This window comes from Crocuta crocuta, unplaced genomic scaffold (genome assembly GCF_008692635.1).
Source record: "Crocuta crocuta isolate KB4526 unplaced genomic scaffold, BGI_CrCroc_1.0 scaffold750, whole genome shotgun sequence".
Classification (NCBI taxonomy): Eukaryota; Metazoa; Chordata; class Mammalia; order Carnivora; family Hyaenidae; genus Crocuta; species Crocuta crocuta.
In genome coordinates, this window is record NW_027529191.1 from 477355 (window position 1) to 487657 (window position 10303).

A 10303-nucleotide genomic window follows, 5' to 3' on the forward strand; every position below is an offset into this window, starting at 1 on the left:
CGCCGAGTGCGGCCACACCAGGGCCCTCCTGCTGGCCACAGGGGTCTCTGCTCCCTCACTCCTGCCCAGGACGCCCCATGGAGGGGCTCCGCCCACCCTGCCACCCCCAGGCAGGTGTCAGCTCGTCAGACGGGACTGTCTTGACCTTCCCACTCGTGACAGGCCCTCAAGTGCTTCTCGGGCTCAATGACCATTTAATGTCTCTCTTGTCACGGCCAGCAGTGACCTTGTCACACACGTGCTCATATTGGTGTCCACGTGGCAGCGTGGCTTAGTTTAGGAAGAAGGACGATGAATGTCTTGTTCACTTCTGATTTCTTAGTGTGCAAAGTGGGCATCTATTTGTTCAACGCATAATCCCCCGAGCAAGGCCACACGCGCAGGTGAGAACAGGAGACGACACCTGACTCCTGCCGCAGCCGGGCTGAGGGAGGGGACGGGTGGGAAGTGCTCGACTTTTCTTCATAGCTTTTAGCACCTGGCAGGTCAGTTGTTTATTTTCATCAGTTACCATGTTATTTGTTCACAGTCTCCATCCCCCCTTCCCTACCAGAAGTGAGGACTTTCTGGTTTGGGTCATAAATACTTGCTAATTTTTAGAAAATACTGAATACTTGTCAAATGAACAGTAAGTAAGTTCTACCCTCTTCTACACTTCCTCTTCCTCAAATGGAAACAGGGCCTCACTCGGATAAAGGTTTTTCATTCCAGTTGGCTAATTGCTGGAGTTAGAACAGAAGTTTCCAGCAAGTCTGCATTCTGTTAAGGGTCCCGCCCAGCTGGACGAGGTGGCCCCTGCTCCTGCAGAAAGTGGGGAACCANGCCGCCAGCGGCGGACTCACAGGTAGCAGGAGTTGGTGTGAGCACATAAATAATAGACAATAATAATATAGTTATATATCGTATGTATTATATTATATTGTATTATATTATTCCCTTTTCATTCTTAGAAGGAATGTATCATATATTTCTTTATTATTTTAATTCAATATTACATGTTAACTATATGATATATACATAATTTTATATATCACATATATTGCATATTATACAATTTCCATGTATGTGTCTTACGCTCCTTGCTAATACTTGCCAATGTATGAATTGCCTTCGTGGTCAGCCCCTGTGGGTCCTCCCGGGAAAACTGAGCAAGCTGTGGGAATTTCTGTAACACAGAGAGGTAAGAGGCCATCGGTTGACCATCAGCTTCTCCAGGAAAGGGCTCTAAGCTGGGGGCTGCGTGAGCTTTAAGGGGGAAAGTCCCTGGAGCTACACCGATGGTATTTTGGAGCCAGGAGGGGACTTTGGAGTGGTCCCCATGGAGGCCGGGGTTCAGGCCTGTGTCCCCATCTGCCATCACCGCCGTGGCTCCTCAGTCTGCTGCGCGGCCACTCAGTCACGGCACCTGTATGTGCCTGTGTCTGAGTGCACGTTCATGTGAGCTACTTTGAAGATCAATCTGCCTGAATTTGATTATTTCACACAAAAAGACACTTGTTTCACAGCTTCAATCTTGGTAAACTTAACTCTGGTATTCTTCAACATAAATTAACTAATCCTGATTAAGGGTAGAGAGAAAGACCAGTATCTATGGTGGTGGGCATTTCTTCATGGGTATCTACGAAACTTTGGTGTGCTGGAGCATGGTACCTCGATGCTGATTTTACGTTGACTTAAATCACCTTACCAGGCACACATTTACTGTAATTCTCAAACAAATTTTAACTGACGTGATTAGATGTAAGTGTAGAAAGCAGGCACACTTTTTTACAGGTGTAACTAATGCAGACTGTTTGCTTCCTTGAACCAATTTTTGTTTGTATAACCTGAAGCAGAGGACTTCAATAAAATATTAAAGGAGAAACAGAATTTCAACATTGTCCAGCCAAAATTCTAATTTTGTAGGTAAGGAAGCTGAGGCTCACATGGAAAAGTGACTTCCCAGGAAAGAGTCCTTCAGAACAGCCTAGATGTGAGGCCCCATATGCAGGCTTCCAATAGAAAACGATTGAAACCGTCTCCAAAACTTTCATAATTGTGAGGATTCGAAATCATATACGTGAAAGCATTTCATAACTCCGAAATTGCTCTGCGTTGGCCACAGTGCACGGGGTCATGGTCTTCCCAGTCTGTGCGGGAGGGCAGGCATTGTACTTCTCAGAAGCCTTTCTTCTTCTCATCTTGCTGTGATAAAGAATGTAATTTTTTTGGCTTTCAGCCTGAAATGAGGGGAGAGAACAGTCCGGCGGGCGATTGTCCTGTCTCTGACGCCTGTCACCACTTTGTCAGACCAGTACCCTTCTGACTCCAGCAGGAAGCTGAATTAGCCGGCAGGTATTGGGAAATTAGAGGAGGAACTGCCAGTGTAAGGCTCACGTTCCCAGTAGGGTTCCCTTTGCGATATCTCATGTTTTAAAATTCACCCGTTTGCGTTAATTATGCTTTCCTGACCCTCTGATCGAAAGTGTTTGTATTGTGCTCAGAAGCAGAATACTAAAGACTTTAAATGAAGCAAATGGAAGCAAAAGGAAGCTTGGGAGCGTTTAGAAGGTGACCTCCATCAGCACCAAGTAACAGAAGACCACCCGTGACCCCAGAGTAGTCCCGCCCTGAGGTCTGAACCTGGATGGAGGTGTGATGTGGCCCTGCTCAAGGCACGGTCGTTTGTAAGGTTGTCTCACATGCTCCCCACGGAGGCTCAGCTGACCTGCTGCAGTGAGGGGTGGGCTTGGTGTGGTAACGACTGCCTGCACGCCTTCTCCCTACAGAGTTGTCTAGCAGCAAACGATGTGTGGTATAAGCAACAGGAGGCAGACCAAACAGGGGCGCCAGGGGGTTCTCTCCGTTAAGGGTCTGACTCTTGGTTTCGGCTCAGGTCATGATTTCATAGTTTGTGGGTTCAAGCCCCACATCGGGCTCTGCACTGTGGTCGTGGAGCCTGCTTGAGATTCTCTCTCTCACCCTCTCTCTGCCCCTCTCCCACTCTCTCTCTCTCTCAAAATAAATAAATAAACTTAATTTTTTAAAAAAAATAATGCACATCAAACATCAAAACAGATACGGAATTACAAAAGGCAAGTGGAGAACACGTAAAAGTGATGGGTGATTCCTAAACACTCACCATCTACTCTGTTACCAGCACCTTCACCACAGGGCATTGAAAAGCAAGTAAATAAAAGCTTTCCGAAGCCCTTCACGCACAAGGCTCTGTTCAGCGACGTTCTTGAGCCCGAACTGTTGTCAGTGCAGATCAGCAGAATGACCTCGCCGTCCAGCTGAAAACTGGTGAAATGAGTCTGTGTCTTTCTTTACGTGGTGAAGACCAGAGCCACGGGCTCTATTAACTCTGACACTCACACTGGATCGTTGGACCCTACATTGTGCTTTGAATATTGGTTGAAAGAATTTCATTATTAATCATGTTAGTATCAATCCTAGATTACTTTTGACAATTCTGTGACTTACAGGGATTTACTAAAAATTCATGAACAAACTGAAAATATCTATAATATATAAAGATATTCTGCAAATCAATAAGAAAGAGACAGAATGGAAAAAAGACAAAGTGTGATCTGTTAATTCTCAGGGGAGGAAATATAAATTATCAAAATAATGGTCAGCAAATGGCAGAGGGTTCTGTGAGCCCGGGGTGCTCATCACCACAGGGTCAGAGGGGGAGAGAGCTCTGAGTTCGTGTGCCTGGGAACTTGCATCTACAGTGACCTCTGTGGGTGATTCTCACGTGTGGACAGGATTGGGATGGGCCAATGTTCACTCCACGCAGCTGAACGTCAGCAACTTTGGAAATGTCAATCCACTGTATAAACTTATGAGAAAACATAATTGTCCATAATTCACTTAAATTAAAAAAGATCTGACCATAGGGGCGCCTGGGTGGCTCAGCTGGTTAAGTGTTCCACCTCAGCTCAGATCATGATCTTGTGGTCCATAAGTTCGAGCCCCGTGTCGGGCTCTGGGCTGACAGCTCAGAGCCTGGAGCTGCTTCAGATCTTGTGTCTCCCTCTCTCTGCCCCTCCCTGCTCTCTGTATCTCTGTCTCTTAAAAATGAATAAACATTTTTTAAAAATCTGACTATATAAATGGTCAATACAGAAAATTTTAAAATTATGAACGTTCTTCATCACGGTTCTGGAATCAGAATGTCATGTCCATGAGTTCTTTCAAGATTTCGAGAGTTAACAGGATCTGTTCCTGGGTGAAGAATTCTCCACTTCCTTGTAATAACTGACAAAAGCCGGACAAGGCAGCTCGCAGCAGGGCTCCGGGGTCCAGCCCCATCGCTCCAGGCACGTGCGGGAACCGTCAACAGCGAGCCGTCCTCTACGTCTGAGGTTTATTTCCTGAGTGAGGGGGTTAATATTAGGAGACTGGGCATCCTGCTCTATCATTCAGACAAGTGAGGGGATGCATTTGATTGAGTCCAAATAAAATCAAGTTTACACCCTTTCCTAAGAAAAAGCTGTTTTAAACAAACTGAAGAAATCATTCAATGGGCAATCCCATTAATAAATATAAACAAGACAGTGATTTTTACACTGTTTTTTATCATTTAAAGATAAATAGTTACTTTCATCTTTAAACATGATTCTGGGGGCTCCTGGGTGTCTCAGCAGGTTAAGTGCTGACTTCAGTTCAGGTTATGATCTCAGGGCTTGTGAGTTCGAGCCCTGCATCCGGCTCTGTGCTGACAGCTCAGAGCCTGGAGCTGCTTCGGATTCTGTGTCTCCCTCTCGCTGCCTCTCTCTCTCTCTCTCTCTCTCTCTCTCAACAAATGAATGAACATTTTAAAAGATAATAATAAAATAAAGCATGATTCTGGAAGTTCTGATCAATCTAATTAAACATGAAATGGGTCATTTTTTATAGAACTCTCTTTCAAAATTATTTCTATGCAGCAGATATTCAATACATATGCTAAATAAATGAACAACTGAAAAGATGAAAAGTGTCTCATTTTGAACGACGCTAACTGTGTCCAGCAAGCGTCCGGCCTGTGAGGAGCGGGCGGGGCGCCCGGCGGCTCGGACCCCACGGGGGTCCCGTTGCCCTGTCCCAGCTGAGCCCCGAGTCCCCGAGTCGGAGAAGCCGGGGCTGCAGCCGCACAGCCTCGGAAGGTCGTCANGGGTCGGGGTCGCGGACGCGGGGCCTGGAGGAGCAGCGTCCTCGCGGCCGCACCTGCCGCTCTGGGCAGGCGGCTCCGTGGTGTCACTGGACCCCCTGGCGCCGCCGGGGTCGCTGGGGGCGACTCGCAGGAACTGACGTCACAGGGCAGCGATAGGGTGGGAAATTCAGAGTAACCAATTTTGAAACGGTAAGAAATAAAGTTATTATTAAAATTAATTTATGTACAGATTTTAATATAACTCTAATCTCCCAAGGTTACAAACACGACGCAATTTCATGCTTTTGGACTTTGCCTATTGTGAAAATTTCCACATATCAGAAAATATAGATCTATAGTCCGCTTTGCTAATTCCTGCGAAACAGAGTGCAGTAAGAGTGAACCGTAATTTAGAGTGTGACGTTCCTGGACTTTCAGGAAGAGGTGACACATGAAGTTATACAAGAAGGGTGTCTTTTAGTGAAACATTGACCCAGTATTTTATGCATTAAGTAAAGTAAAAGATTTTAAAGCTTTAATAATTACTAATGTTTCAGTTTGTAGCTAACTTGAAAATCCAAACTATGCCATATATTGTCTCCTTCATTTGTCATAATATTTCATATGCATGTTTTTCACATATACGGTTATCTTGATCACTTTTTTATATAGGTACAACCCAACTTCTCTATTCCCCTTAGCAATGAAATTCCCTAAAAATTGCTTACCTCCTGCTTCTGCTTTTAACACGCTTTTAACACACTGCTTTAACATGAACTATTTATGGCTTGCAGAACTGGTACAAAGTAATATGCAATGCCTTCATGGCAGTGGCACTGGGTTCACCTGATGAAAAGCAGATGGTTTTGAACATACCCCTCTTCTATTAAAAAATATTTCCCATAATAGTCAAGAAATAAAACAAATGATAATAATGACTAGAAAAGAAAAGCAGTGAGTGAAAATGTCCTTTCATAGAATTTTGTCTGTGTAACAAAGATATCAAATTAACTTTTAGTTAATAAGTAATGTGAGGCGCAAGAGCAGAGAAGTAACATACGAAACACTCGGCTGTGAGGAAAAGGTAGATGTACAGTCTGCGCTGGCCCGTCACACCCATGAGCAGGTCCACCGCGGGCCCCACTTTCCCAAGTGACCCGGTGACGCCTGCTCACAGTCACACTGCCGCCCATGCAGCGGGGACTCCCCATCGTCCCACAGGGATGCAAAAGCTCATTTTGACCATTTTAACCTGGACTTTGTGTGCGTGTGTGTGAAGCGACAGGTACGTGAGTCCATAGGAAACATCTTCAACATTAAGATAATGTTGGTCAAGATTTATAGGATCCCATTTCAGAATACATAAATACCAGAAATAAATAATACCAGAAATTGCAGTGCTGTCCATGTCGCCATTTCTTCAGGATCAATTCAGGATCCTTCCGGGTGTCTCCAAGCATTGGTGCACTTCAGCGAAAACATCTTCAACAGAAAATAGGTGAAAATCCCTAATACGGCCCCATAAAACTGCCTGAACTTGTCATCTCCTCACACATTGGAGAGACAATGGCTGGGGACATCATCTGACCCCGTGCTTAAGAGTTGCACCCACTTTCCAGAGGGTCTGACTGAGGTACGGACCCCCGGCATTTTGCCTTCCCCGGACTCTCGCTGCCCTTGGGAATTTCGCACAAACTCAGAACTGAACTCGGGCTTTTCCTCCGTCTTCACTGCTGCTCTGTCTGCACTCCCTGTTTCAGATACACGTTTAAATGCAGTTATCTTTTAACTCGGGCTGGAGACACAAACCGGCTGCTAGAGGATGCGATGCCCCTGGGCCCCAACGTAGCCTCGAAGGGGTGTCTGCGCCCGATTCAGCCATGGCAGGACTGAATGTGCACCCACAAGTTCTCTAAAAGAAGTGGTTACCATCGTCAATGGCTAATAAAGCACAAGTCATACAAATGTGGGATTTGAAGCTGTATAATCATTAAACCAAAGCAGTTGTTGAGAACTTAGATCAATGAAATATTTTTACTGGGTATAGTATATCATCACTTAAATTATCTAGAATTGCAGGCTTTAGTGGGGTGCCTGGCTGGCCCAGTCAGTGGAGCATGTGATTCTTGGCTTTAGAAAAGCAATGGCTTATAATGACTTGTATTAGTGGGTGTTTTTTTTTCTTTTTAAAGATTTATTTTTAAGTAATCTCTATACCCAACTTGGGGCTGAAACCCAAGACCCTGAAATCAAGAGCTGTACGCTCCACTGACTTAGTCAATCAGGCACCCCTTATTACTGTTTTTTCTTTTTAATGTATATTTATGTTTGAGAGAGAAAGACAGGGAGAGAGACAGAGACAGAGCACAAGCTGGGGAGGGCCGGAGAGAGAGGGAGACACAGAATCCGAAGCAGCTCCTGGCTCTGAGCTGTCAGCACAGAGCCCGACACGGGGCTTGTCCAGTTACAAGTATACAAAATAATATTTCTCCTCGTAATTAACACTGTACTTATCATCAACCCATTCTGGATGCTTTTAACAACAAAACATAACTAGCTCTGGTTATTATGGATGTAATTCCTATGGAATCTTAATTTTCAAATAAAATGTGGTGAAATCACTTTACATATAAAGTAGCAACTCTGAGACTCAGAAGTGGCAAAAGAATAGTTTGTCTAAAAAAGAGATATATTGGAATAGCCCTACATTGAAATGAGGGTGCAGAGAAAAGCTAGGGAATAATGTAGAGCATAAATACAAATTGGTACAAATTGGTAAAATGAAGACAGATATGTATTGCTTACAAGAACACTACGGAAAAGAATGCTTGAGTGTGAAAGCCGGAGAGCCCACTCAGCCCCTCTGCTCAGTGTTCACATAAGCCTCTTAGTCTTTTGTTTTTCAATTAAAGAGCAGAGAACACCTTTGTTGTGGAAGGAGACATGACGTATACAGACAGGAAGGCTCACAGATTTAACGTAGAGTAGGTACCACCCGAGATCTCAGTCTCCTTCCATGAGGAATTTATACAAGCAGACCTGTTGGGCCGGTGTTTAAAGGTTTGGGGGCCACCAGTGGGTTCAGGGTCACTAAAACTGATCCCAAAAATCCCCAATATTTTCTCCAGCTGGGCCACCTATATTTTAAGGTGCTAGGTTTTCTCACTTCAAGTGATAAATGATCAAAAGAATTGATCTGGTTTTGTTTGCTTGGTTTGCAGGGGTATTGAAAGTATAGAGAATGTCTTCTCTTCATTTTGTAACTATAGATTGTGTGTGAGAGAGACAGGGACAGAGAAGGAAGAACATTCATTTATTGAAGAGGAAAACGCTCGAAACAAATAGCTTTATTAGGAACAGCATTTGGAATTACAATAATTTGATATCTTGAAATATTGAAGAATTCAATTAAGATAACTTAGTTTCTTTAAGGAAGAATACTACCTAACTGGAAATAAAATATGATGAGTCTCTGCAAAAGATATAATGCAATATATGTTTCCATTTTCTGTAACGGTCACTGGTATTTCCAGTGTTTCTCTTCTACACATAGCGTCTGCCTCCTTGGCTTGTGTGTGAGGCTCCTCACGGTGCATTTGCAGGAAGAGAATGACTGCATGTACACATCTTCCACTGAACTGGAGTTTTCTCTTTTTTTTAAATTTTTAATGTTTTTTATTTATTTCTGAGAGAGACAGAGAGAGACAGCGTGAGCAGGGGAGGGTCAGAGAGAGAGAGGGAGACGCAGAATCCGAAACAGGCTCCAAGCCAGCTGTCAGCACAGAGCCCGACGCAGGGCTTGAACCCATGAACCGTGAGATCATGACCTGAACCGAAGTCAGAGGCTTAACTGACTGAGCCCCCCAGGCGCCCCTGAACTTGAGTTTTTAAATGGCCTCTGCAGGTGGTGGAGCCCACACTCCACATCCAGGCTTGAGGTCTCACCTTTCTTTGATGTGCTGTTTCTAGACTAATACATTTCTACCCACCTGCTGAGGGTAAAAGGGCATCTCCCTGGACTTTCATTTTGTATCACCCTGGTTACCGAGGGGGTTTCCCATGTTTTCAATACACTTATTGATCTGGGGATTTCTCTTCTATGAACAGACTTTTTTTTTTGGTATGTTTGCCTATTATATTGGGTTTTCAGCATTTTTGTATTTTTTATAGATTTTCTCCATTCTAATGGAGCTAATTAGCTACAAAGAAGCTAATTCTTTGTAGACCATATGAGCTCCCTACAACTTTTTAATATAAATATCTAGTAGGAAAAGTCACCATCCATTTTTTCCCCAAAATTATCTGTTCACATAAATTTTTATTTTTTTTTATTTNAGCCACCCAGGCGCCCCGGTTCACATAAATTTTTAAATAGCATTTTCAAGGTCGATGTAAAAACCTTTTTGGATTTTTGCTAGAGCTACAGAGAATTTATAGACTTATCAGAGAGCAGACAGCAACTTTCCAATAATGAGTGTTCTTATCCATGAATATGGTATTTGGATTCATTGATTATTTTTTAATTTTGCTGAATAAAAGCAATAATTTTCCTTATTGTATTCTCTTGGTTTTGTTGAGTAAACAATCATTTTCAAATAGGAGTAGGTTTTATTTTTTGAATCTTTATGGTTTTTAGTTATCTCTTGGTTTATAGAATGGATTGTCACTTAAAGTACTATGTCAAGTAGAAGTGCTGTTAGTGGCTGTCTTCTAATTAAGCATGATACTTTCTGGCAAATAACCTTCATTAGCTTTATAAAATATTTAGTTATTTTTATTTCCTATAAGTTATTTTAAAAATAATAAATGGGTGCTTAATTTACTCTGATGTTGTTTTTTCTATATCTAAGAGGTAGGGGGTGCCTAGGTGGCTCAGTCAGTTGAGTAGCCAACTCTTGATTTCAGCTCAGGGCACAGTCCCAGGGTCATGAGCCACCCTGAACATGGAGCCTACTTGAGACTCTCTCTCTCCCTCTTCCCCTAACCCCCTCTCTTGCTCCCTCTCTCTTTAATAGATAGATAGATAGATAGATAGATAGATAGATAGATAGATAGATAGATAGATCAACAAATAAGAGGATGATCATGTGGTTTTTCTCTTTAGCTTGATAATAATTTTCGTTATATTAATATATTGGTAACATTAGGACCATCTAGTCCTTTCTGGGTCATCCTGAATTT